Consider the following 12,668-nt stretch of genomic DNA (forward strand, 5'->3'; position numbering starts at 1 on the left):
AAAATAATTTTCTCCAAATAAGTTTCTAAATAACCAATGTCTTTGGTTTAATAAAGACATTTGGAGATTGGAGGTTTTGCTTAGACTTTCAATTCTCTCTGAACAGTAGAAAAATTGTTCCAGCACTAAATGAGCTGTGTTGATCGGTCAGCACTAGCACTAAAATAGCACCGATGGCCTGGGGCTCCTAGTGTAACCCTGAAAAAAAAAAATTAGTGCAACAAAGAATCTTTAATTTTACCAGGCTTATTTTATATACATACATACATACACACACATATATATAATGGCCAGTTATTTTTACTTTCACAGAAGATTAGAGATTTAAAAAAAATTGGGCTTTAAATCCAGCAAAACAGTAATTCCTAAGAATGGCATCTTGACTTAGAAGTGATTAAATATTGAGCTAGGACACAAAGAAGGCTGTGCATTTACTAATTCTAAAAAGTCCCCAGAAAGTAAACCACTACTCATCTTAAGTGGTTAAATTTATAGCTAGTCAGGGGTTGGTTCTTGGCCAAGTTGCACTCGAGAAACCACATTTCTAAATACTATTTTCATACAGCGCCTTGCAAATGGAATTTCTTTAGAAAGGGGCCTGAATTTAAATTCCAGATCTTCCGAGACTTTGTGGAGTCTCCCATTCTCTCAGAATGAGGAAAGGAGCTCATTTGACAAATCATGGGATAAGGAAACCAACCCCGAGGCTCTTCAGGACCATAAAGCAATTACTTGTTCCCTCTTTACATCCAGCCCCCTCCCCCCCCACACACACGTCTCTGTTTGATCTTTTTTTTTTAAGATTTTCTTTCTTCTTTTAAGTGTATCGAGTGCACCATGTACATGCTTGGTGCCTGTGGGGGTCAGAAGAGGGCAAGGGATGCCCTGGAACTGGAATCTGCAAGGTTATGAGTCTCGGTGTGGGTGCTAGGAATCTAACCCAGGCCCTCTGCAGGAATAAGGGCTCATAACTACTAAGCCATCTCTCTAGACTCTGGCTACTTTTTCCCCTTAGTAGATTACTGTACTATTCCTTAAGGGTGCATAATGTTGAGATCTACGTTGTTAGAAACCTGCTACGTGGTAGTTTTACAGAGTAAACCTTTTTAGAAACTTGGTAGGAGGGGGAATTTAAAGGAAGATGAAGCTGGGAAGTAACATATAGGCACAAAGAGGTCAAGTGAGATAACAAAACAGAAGCCTGTAAGCTAGTTTTTCTCTGGTGAGCTATGCTGTTATTCAAGGATCATATAAATTCTGACTCTAATTTTTTTCAGCCCATCTTCCTACTTCACCATAGAAAAATGAGAAAAACCCATTTTGGTTTAACTCATCTCATGCTTTGTGAGCAAACTCAGGGCCTCACACATGCTACATAAGAACTCTGCAGGGGGCTGGAGAGATGGCTCAGCAGTGAGAGAGAGCACTGGCTGCTCTTCCAGAGGACCCGGGTTCAATTCCCAGCAACCACATGGTGGCTCACCATGAGATCTGGTGACATCTGGTTCTCTCTTCTGGCCTGCAGAAGAATACATAATACATAAACATAGAATACATAATAAATAAACCTGAAAAAAAAGAAGAACCCTGCAGACAGCTACAGCCATAGCTTCCAGACAGACACATTCTAATAAATACAACAACAAATAATAATGCCTACTCCCTTATTTTTGAGCATAGTTTAGGGTGCCTCTTTAGATTTAGCATTCATCAGTGTTATGCCCGTGTCATGACCCCCCCTCCAAAGACCACCAGGAGTACCAAGTTAGTATACAAAAGCAAAGAGCCTTTATTGCAAGCTCTAGCTTGGGCTCTCCATCCGTTCTGACACAGCGGTTGAATGAGGGAGAGCCTCGAGCTGAGTCGAAGCAGAGTTTTTAAGGAGGTGGGAGAGGCTGGGAATTCTGGTTCAGATGGGGGTTGACCTCCTGACTGGGCAGGAGTGAGGTAACAGGAGTTCTGTCAGTGATTGGCACTGGCGTTGCGGTAAGAAAATTGGAGCCTATATAGAGATAATGGAAGCTATCCTTAGTGTTCTAGAGCATTTAGTACTTGTCTCAATTCTGATTGGTCCCCCTCAGGGTACAGTTTGTGGCTTTTCCTAGTTATTGCGAAGGTGAGGCCTAGTTCCAGTATCGTTAGTCTGCAGCCTGTCATGGCTACACTGATGCTAAGTTAGGCCTCTTCATCAGTGTCTGCTACATGGCAAGTATTCTGTACACATACATTGAATGATCAATTTAGTGTCATTACATCTTTTAATTCATAGTAGAGTTTCCTGGCCTCTACTGTCAAGAACCACTAATTAATATTTAGAAGTAATGATTCTTAAGTAATGATTTCTCCTAGAATATGAATGTGGGACAAAGTATAAGAATAAGAGCAGCAAATACAACATCTTGGTGACTTGAGGTTGTCTAATAAGGGATGATTTAGGTTTTGGGGGGGGGTTGATTTGGTTTTTTTGTAATGGGGATTAAACCCACTACCGGCACACGCTAGGCAAGTGCTCCACCATGGATCTGTATACTTAGCCCATGGGGTAATTTACAAATTGCTAAAGTATATGATAGGCAATATGTGTGGTCATTATTTATTTACTTTTATCATTCCGTCCTCATACTCTGTACTCAAAAAAAAAAAGGAAAAAAAGATACAGTATAGTTTGAAGAAACATGTTATAAAGAAAAGTTCTATGTCATGCCGGAAGAGTTGAGCCAAGAGTCTAGGCAACAATTAACCACTGGACTACTGCCCACACTCAGTATTGGCTGCCATCTATCCATCTCAATCCGAGGCCACCCACGGGAAAGAGGAGAGGGGATGGCTGTTAGCAGTTGCTAGTTAATGACTAGATTTAACTGTAAGGTATTTTCTGAATCAAAATATAATTCAATAGCGTTAACTGGAAAATATACCAAATTATATCTATGAGATGAACTACTCATGAATGGAGTGGTCTAAAAGTGAATTCAGTTTCCAAATACTTGAGGGAAAGAAAGACCTCATTCTTTCCTGTTGCCAAACACTGTTATTAATGAATCAGGAAGTTTGCTGAGACAAGTTGGGAATTTAAATTGTGACTAGGCTTCCATTTTTTCACAGTTGCTTTTTAAACTAATAGTTTAATAACTTTTATAGCATAACACGAACTTTTATTTCAAATAACTGACGTTAAAAAATAAAACAGGGCTCTCTCTCTTCTCTTCTCTTCCTCTTCTCCACGCACATGTCTCTCCCACAGGCCTGAGCACTCTCTGTCCCTTTATCTCTAATAAACTCTATAAGCGGATTCTGTCGTGTTTTGTGCCACACTGTGGGACTGGCGGGTGACAGAGATTTGTCCTGACTGTGGGCAAGGCGAAAAAATCAAGCTACATTTGGCGCCCGAACTTGGGGCTAAAGAAAAAAAGGGCTAAAGAAAAAAAGGGAAGAAAAAAAAAAAGAGGGACTAAAGAAAAAGGACAAATGAACAGGGATAAAGGCCGGTGTTATGAAAAAAAAAATAAATACTAAAGACAAAGTCCCTTAACCAAGAGGCGCTCCAATAAAGTGTGATCTGAGAAGAATCCTCGCATGGTGGTAAAGAGGATTCAGAACTCAACACACGGAGCGGTGACATCGGTAAGTTCTCCAGGAACGGTGACGTCGGTAAACGCCCCACAGTTCCTAATTCTCTCTCTCAAATGAGCGGCAGCCGCCGGTTTGAGTTACTGGCGGGTTCCTGGCATGTGTGCTTGACCTGCAGTATGGCGGGAATGAGGCCTCTGCAAGTAGCACATTAAGCTGCGTGGTGGATTTAGCCTTTGCTAGTTACAAAACAAAAAAGGTTTCTGGGCTACACGCTGCTTGGATAAAAGTGTAGACCCACTATTTCTGAGACTTGATGGCTCCCAGAGCTGGTGGAAAACGTACCACCGACAAGTTGGGAAATTGAAGGGGGCGGAGCCAGCAGCCACAGAGCCGTTTCAGGCTTAGAAGGCTACAGTTTAAAGCAATAAGTTTGCAATAAGACAGATTCAGATGGAACAAGACTTTAAATGCTTTACAATGTGTGTAAAAATGTACATAGGCTTGGAAGAGAGAGGAAAAGGAACATAGACAGTTATATAAAGAAATATAAAGTTTAAAAAAATAAAGTCTTTAAAGAGAAAGTAAAAGTAATATAAAAAATAAGCCATGTAAAGATGGATATCACACAGAGAGTTTGGATTATATTGTCTTTGGGATTTTTAACTGCAGAAAAACATTTGATCGTAAAAGATGTTGAGTTAAACCAATATGTATATATTAAAGATATCTTGACTTTAAAATTTGGATATAAGGATGTGTTACTTTGGAAAGGAGACTCTGCTTTTGTCTCTACAGAAAGCCAGAGGCTATGGATTTGTTCCAGATTAAGATACATCAGGTTTGACCAGCCAAGACCACCTGAAAGGTCTCCGATGACACCATGGCCCAGATGATCCAACATCCAGAATCGTTTCAAGGCAACTGGCTCAGACGATACAGTCTCACGGACTACTCCATGATCCTAAAATTTTCTTTGCATCCCCATAAGATACAGCGCCCCCCTCCAGCAGGAAGTAGTTAAGAGAAGCTACGCCCAAATTCCCAAATATACCAAGCTGACTTTGGAGATGTGTAAAAGTTAAAACCTTCCTTTTTAAAAAAAAGAAAAGGGGAAGTGCTGTGGGATGTTCTGTAGGTCCTGTGGGAGCCCATTCTCAGGTTCTTTGTGGCGTTACCCAGCAGGTCCGTATAGAGGATGATTAGGACCATGGGCCTGAGTGCAGGTGTCTGAGATGGTCTGCACTTGGCTGTGCTGGGGGATGGTCTGTATGTCAAGTTGCTCTGATTGGTTAATAAATAAAACCTGATCGGCCGTGGCTAGGCAGGATAAAAGGACAGAAAGGCAGAAGGAGACGCTGCAGCCGTCGCCATGACCAGAGAGGCTGCAGCCGCCGCCATGACCAGAGACACTGCAGCCGCCGCCATGACCAGCAGCATGTGAAGACACCAGTAAGCCACCAGCCACATGGCAAGGTATAGATGTATGGAAATGGACCAATTTAAGATAAAAGCACAGTTAGCAAGATAAGGACAGTTAGCAGGAAGCCTGCCACGGCCATGCAGTTTGTAAGCAAATTAAGTCTCTGTGTTTACTTGGTTGGGTCTGAGCGGCTGTGGGACTGGCGGGTGACAGAGATTTGTCCTGACTGTGGGCAAGGCGAAAAAATCAAGCTACACTTCCTTGCAGGGTAAGAACACAACGCAGCTAAATAACTAACATTTTGGTGCCGAAACTGAGCGAACCGGAGAATCTGCTCCGTACGCGACAGACCGCTCTCCATTCGCCTGAACCGCATCCAAATTGCATCCAACACCGCTTTCTTTAATTGGTGAGTCCCCCCATTTTTCGGCCAGCGTAAACGGTTTCCTGAATCTGTGAGAACGACCGTTGATCGTCCGGCGCCTCACACGTATTCTTGAGACGGGGAACCCCCGACCACGGTCTTCACTGGCTACGGTCGGCCCCTATCGCAGGCCTAACTTTTCTAGCCATCTCCCACGTCTGCAGCCTGAGATATTTCTCGCGTTAGGGCCACCGCCGTTGGTGCGTCCTGGGAGCCACGTGAGGCCGGCACGTCCATCTCCTTGACGAAGGGGCAAACGTTGTCTGGATTCCCGGGGAATCCTTTCCCTCACCGTGGAGGGGGCTACTGCTTTTGGCTGACAAGTCGAGGAGCAGCCTGCGCCCGGGATCCGCCCTTGACCCTGGGGACGCCTGAGGTCTTGGCTCCGGATCACGTTTATTTTTTATTTATTTTTTATTATTTTTCTGCCTCCGCTGCAGACATGGGAAACAAGGCTTCCAACCCTGTTAGTCCTTCCTCTCCGTTAGGCTGTCTTGTTGAAGCTTTAAAACCTCTCAGTTTAATGCCTTACATAAAGATTTCTAAGCTAACTCGTCTATGTTCATAAAAGGGCCAAAGTATGCTTTAGAAAATAACAAAAAATGGCCGCCTAGTGGCTCCTTGGATCCCGATATTTTGCGGGAGCTATCCAATCACTGTCGGCGTTCAGGCAAATGGAAAGAGTTGCTTTCTTTCTCAATGCTAAACTGTCTCTTTTCGTTTCCTTCTCTCCTACTCATATGCTCCTAGCTATACGTAAACCAGAGGATTCTCTGACTCCGGAATCTCTGACTCTAGATCTTGCTAAGGAACCAATAATTAAAATTCATGTTCCATCCTCTCTCTCTAACAGAACTCTCTCAGATAGAAAGTAAGCTGGGTTCTTATACGTCTAATTCTGCTTCCTTTATTAAACAGTTTCAATATATAACTCAATCTTATAGTCTCACCTTTCATGACTTTCTGAGGAGCTCAGGCGGGTATGGGAGCAGGCTAGGACTCATGCAGACGAAATTCATCAAATTAACCTTTCACACCCCCCAGGAACTGAGGTGGTTCCTGACCGAGAGCCACACTGGGACTACAACACCCAGAGTGGCTGTCTAGCCAGAGATAGGTTTATTACCTGTCTCCTGACAGACCTCCATAAGGCTGCCCTAATACCAGTAAATAGTTCAGGATAAATATGAAAATCTGTCTCTTGTTCCCCAGACCTACCTGACTAAAACTTTAGCATCTGGAGAGCAAGGCTCCTGACCCCACGGGCAAAAGAGTCACCTGTGGCATTTAAGGTGTGCCAGGGAAGAGATAAAAGCCCAAAAACAAAATTGCCAAGTGCTGACACTCGCTGACTTCCAAAAGCTGTTGGGTCCCTGTTTTAAGTAAGGAAAAGGCCACAGGCTACCCAATGCCCTGCCAGGCCATCAACAGCCTTGTTAAAAGTGCCACCTAGAAAGACAAAGAGTCAGCTGACTGCCCCCAGGCACCAAGATGCATGGGTACATCAAGCTAAGACCTCCAACAGACCTAGGCTTGGCTACAGACATGGCAGGGAACCCAGAACACAGCAGGGAAGCGATCAGTTTCTTTCCTTCTGGACACCAGAGCCATTGACTCAGTCCTGGGAGTTTTGGGATGCCACCTCCTTTATTGTCGGGTACAGGGGATAGCCTTATCCACCTCAGCAGACACCGCCACTTAATTGTATTTTCAGAGGCATCCCTCTCACACACACATTCTTAGTGGTGCCAAGCTGCCCTGTACCTTTAATGGGGAGGGATCTCCTAGCTAAGGTAGGAGCGTCCATTTCTTTTTTTTTTTTTTTTGGAATTCGATCTTTTTTTTTTTTTTTTTTTTTTTTTTCCATCACAGGCAACTTATTTTGTTCTATTCATTCACAGTTAATACAGAAAATACTTGGAAACATTTCCATATAATGTTTGACACAGAAATCATCAAATAGAAGTATACAATGTTGACAGGAGGCAGTACATTTATAATTTATAACCCCAAATGTATTTATAAATTAGAAATGGAAAGATCTACAAATGAAATTATGAAGGTTCACCAAAGTCATTTAATCTGTCAGTTTCTCATTCATTTTTATGTCTTAATAATATTCTATTGTATGAATAAGCCACATTTTATTTCTCTCCAGTATTTGATAGGTATTTGAGTTGTTTTAACTTTTTTACTATTAGCAACACACTGCTGTAAACCTTCATGTACATGTTTCATAGGTGCACATTTTCAGTAGTTTGAGGTTATATTCCTAAGGGTAGAATTGTTGAGTAACAGAGTAACAATGTTTTGCATTTTGACCAACCACCAAACTGTTTTGCCAAAGTGGCACACCATTTTACAATCTCACCAAATCCTTGTTTTTAAGGCTCTGATTTTTGTACAAAAGCATTCAATCATTCTGTCAGACCAAACCAGGAAAAGTAAGCTATAGTTCAGAGCTGTTCTATTCCATTTACTATGCAAAGCCATTCTTGGCATTTGCAACTCTCAGCCCTTTTGAGTATTCTTGCAGTGTTCACCTTTTCCTCCACCACTTTTTTTTTCTTCTTTTTTTCTGGTTTATTTCTTTTTCTTTTTTTTTTTTTTTAAAGATTTATTTATTTATTATGTACACAGAAGAGGGCGCCAGATCTCATTACAGATGGTTGTGAGCCACCATGTGGGTGCTGGGAATTGAATTCAGGACCTCTGGAAGAGCAGTCGGTACTCTTAACCTCTGAGCCATCTCTCCCCCTCTGGTTTATTTCTATCTATTACAAATGTATAAAAAATCCTCCATCAACGCTGCTGATAGCAGCAGAACCTTGAGAAATATACCTTTGGTTTGCCTCAGAAAAGGAACACATATTGCACTGTAAAGTTTATAAAATTGGCGCAAAACATTGTGATAATGTTACAATACCAGTTTTAAGAGTTCAGTGACTAATGGGGAGCTGATGGGATACATGCAGAACTGTGAAATCGATCTCACTTAGCCAGCTGTACACGTAGACTGTAAATCTACATTCAGATCATTTCTGAACTAAGACTATCATCTCAGTTTATCTGTTGAGGTCAACCAGGAAACCCTAGAATCTACCTTGATTTTTGCAAAAAAAACAAAATAGGGGGAGGGGTTTCTTCAGCATTTCAGTCCACGAGTAACAGTATCCTAACAGGCAAAGTGTTCTCTCACTGTCAACATAGAATGAACTGCTGCTGGAGGTCAACTTGGGCTTTAATTTGCATTAGCACTTACATGCATAGTAGTCCAAGTTGTTGACCTCATGACTTTTAAAAGTAACTCCAAAAAAGTAAAATGGCCCTTCTTGAAAGACTAAAGAAAGACATCCAGCCACAGTTGTAAAAAGTCTCATCAAAACAATATACCCTTTTATGAATTACGCCTCAATTAAAAAAAAAAGTAGCCCCAAATAAGAAGCAGCTCTGAAAAAGAAAATATAACTTAAGATATTTGAAAAAAACAAGGTGAATACAGGTTCAAAAGTAATTTAGATACATTTTCTTAAGGCTATCTAGAATTAGGCTTTAAAGAATTCTACCATTTCAAGTTTACCACTAGTTACTAGATACCTATTTACAAACAAGATATTCACTTTTTTGTTCCTTTATCAAGAGAAAAATCTACCTTCAGACTATGAGGGTGGTGATGGGGAGGGACTAGAAAACAAGATTCAAACAATCCCATGCAAATATCACATTTTTCAAATGGAAGAACTCCAAACTGCACTAGAAGTTCCAATCACTAAAACACTTTCCATTGAAATGATTTAAGTACAACTACATGGCACCAAGGTTTAGGCTTAATATAGGCCTGACAACCAAGTCCTTGTTTTCTGGAAGAAAGGCCTCAAAAGTCCCACTCAATTCCAGGAGCATCCATTTCTTTTCGCTCCACACATTTGCCTCCTCCCAGACACGCCAGCAGCTCTCCTACTTCTCCTCCTAGCCACTAACTCTACAGACTCCAAATATGCTTTTCATATCCTCCTGTCCCACGCTGCTATTTGGAGGGAGCGTGGACTTCTCACAGCAAAAGGAGGATCCGTGTCTAACTCAGGCCATATAATGGCCATGCTGGAGGCTTCCCACCTCCTCAGGGCTACAGCTCGATTTTACCCATATGCCCACCATCAGGAAAAGTTAAATATCTCCTCAGACCAGTTCTAACACCAGGTCTTTTTTCCAAGCCTCCAACTGTTCCAGATAGCCTGTTAACTCCTCTTTTATGTCACCTATTATGTCTATTCTATGGAGCTATGCAGACTGTTCACTGCCTCAGCCGTGTGACAATCCTTGCCCATCTCCAATACACATTGGGGATCAGGTTCTTCTCTTTCCTCCAGGCCAACGCCCTTTACCCCCTTTACCCTAAGTGGCAGGGACCCTTCAAAGTAATTCTTGTAACCCCCACAGCTGCTAAACAGTGAGGGCTTTCCTCACTGGGTCCACCTAAAACCTTTTATCTCACCTCCATCCCAGAAAAATCTCTCTTCATATACAGTGAAACAAACAGGGCCTCTCACTCTCAAGCTCCAGAGGACATCAGGATCCACTGCCTTGTCACCAATTCCAGAGGAATAAGGTATCACCCCTCCCTTTCCAAACCAGGGCCACACAGAGCCGGAGGCAAAAGGACCATCAAAATATCCAGGCAGTAAGGAATAATGTAATACAACAATTTATCATTGTTCAATACTCAGCAAAACTGATCACCTGTGTTTCCTAAGTGCTAACCTAATAAGGGAAACAGGTGCCTTAAATAAACTACCTCCAGCAAGGCTTGCCTAAGGAAAACAGGTGCCTTAAATGAACTGCCCCTAATGAGGCTTGTCTCAGATAGAAATTAAGTAGAGTACTAAGACCAGATCTACCTCAGGTAAATGTCACATGCCTCTATCTGGGCAGGCCAGATCTACCTCAAATGCCAACTCCAAAATAAAATAATAATGATTCTTTCTCTCTAAGCTCTTTCTATGTCAACAGTATCTTGTCAAACAGAAGGTCCCCAGCCACAGCACAGGAGGTCCCCAACCACAGCACGGATGGACAGCTGCAGAACGAGGAGACGGCAGAACGTCATTCCAGGACCTCCACCATCATCCCAGGACTTCACAAGATACCCCTCATCCCCCCAAGAGCCAACCAACGCCCACTATTCAGCTGGAAGCAGTCTTTAAGAGAAACGTCGCCCCCATACCCAGTCAACCACAATTTTTTTCTTTTTTTTAAAGGAAAGAGTCGGGAATGAAGGGTTCACAACACGCCCCCACGGTCGCATATACCAGGCGGACACTTCCGCCTAGCCAATTCCAAGTCAAGATAGCCATTTCTGGGTCAAGGCGTCTCGCGTGACCAGGATCCGTGACGTTACATGGCCACGTAAGCGCGCAACATGACCATGTGATCTACGCACATGCGTGGAGTAGTGACGTGACCTGGCCACACCCCCAGCCGGTTTTTAAAGTGGAGCACCATGTTCCTGGTTCTCTCTCTCTTCTCTTCTCTTCCTCTTCTCCACGCACGTGTCTCTCCCACAGGCCTGAGCACTCTGTCCCTGTAACTCTAATAAACTCTTATAAGCGGAAAAATAAATAAATAAATAAATAAATAAATAAATAAATAAATAAATAAATAAATAAATAAATAAATAAAAAGGTCACATTACAGATAGTTATCTAACGAGTTGATAAGCCAGTCTTAGCATTGGTTTTAAGTCATCAGGTCCATGAAAATCTAAGGCCAGCTCTGTTGCTTGTTGACATTTATCAGCAGTTTTCTTCTAGCTCTCCTTTGTGAGTTAAAGAGAGAGGTTCTTACTGTGGCAGCATCTGATACTTCTTCCATTCTATGCCGAGAGAAACATGTTGGTGAGAAACTGTATCTCTGTCATGGGTACCAACCTGTAGCTCTAGACTCCTTTTGATTTTAGAGGCAGGGGATTCATTCCCTTCAGTGCACAGGCCAGGGATAAACATAAAGAAATACTGTATGTGTTTCCAGGGTTTTTAATTAAACATAGATTGTTATGTGAACATAGTTTAGAAACATTTCTTAAAGCTCACTAAGAAATAACATTTCTTACTAAACTAAGAAAGAATAAATATTATTCTGGTTTAACAAAGTGTTTTGAATGTATTATTCTTACTGACTTTGAAATCCACAAAAAGAAATGCTATGAAGTAGACAAGTGTGCAGTTTAATTCTATTTTTTTCTTTCAAACACATTAAAGATTCCCTGTTGTGCATCCCATCTAACAACTTATGTGACTTGATGGTTTTCCACACATTTCCACCTCTTGTCTATCTCATTAAATGCCCTGTGAGTGCACCAGGGGGAAGTATAAAATAAAGAACGTCTGTTTCCTCACTTAAAGAGTTTAAGACTCTTATACCCACCTCACCAACTAGATAGTAAAGATAGCATCTTTGGATAAGGCTTAAATAATTGGGCAATTATGTCATTAAATAAGATTTATTATTAGGAAATGAAAAGTAACTTTTCCCTCTCTAGAAGGAAAAGGAAGAGAGTTGTCAAATTTAGATGAAAAACCATAGAAAAATACTAAGTTCTGCTGCTGCTGTAAATTGAATTTTATTTCAATATGAGGATAAGCCTCTTTTGAAAAACAAATCCAAGCAGAGTAGTACCCAGAATGCCCACAAAAGGAGCAGTACCCTGATGCTCTAGCTTTCTTTATTCCAGCCTTGACCATTGAAGAAACCATTTTTGTCTTGTGATCATTATTTCTATATCTCTAAATGTTTATATTATGTTATATTTCTTTCATGAATTATATTTCTGAATTATATATTTTAGACATTATGTTTAGAGTTCCTAACATAATAGAGAGGAACTTAGCTCATATCCCCAACTCATTTTTTTTTCCATTTTTTTAAAATAAATTCTCTAGCGTTACACTCCTCAACCTTTACCTCATTATAGCACAAAGACAAAATGGTGCTTATATGAACTTCTGAGATAACCCAGAGGAAATTTGAACATGTACTTTAGACTTGGTAAAGAATTGTTTGCCCTTTAAATATATAAAATTATTAGAGAAAATGTTAAATATTTAATCCATATAATAAGAGATACATCTTTTTTAAATATTTAAATGATAAATTTGGACTTCTCTACCTAAATTTAATCCTTCTGAATCATATTTTTAAACATTTATTTTTTTAAGGTGTATATGTGTGTCTGTGTATGTGTGTGTGTTCGGA

This window comes from Peromyscus maniculatus, chromosome 10 (genome assembly GCF_049852395.1).
Source record: "Peromyscus maniculatus bairdii isolate BWxNUB_F1_BW_parent chromosome 10, HU_Pman_BW_mat_3.1, whole genome shotgun sequence".
Classification (NCBI taxonomy): domain Eukaryota; kingdom Metazoa; phylum Chordata; class Mammalia; order Rodentia; family Cricetidae; genus Peromyscus; species Peromyscus maniculatus.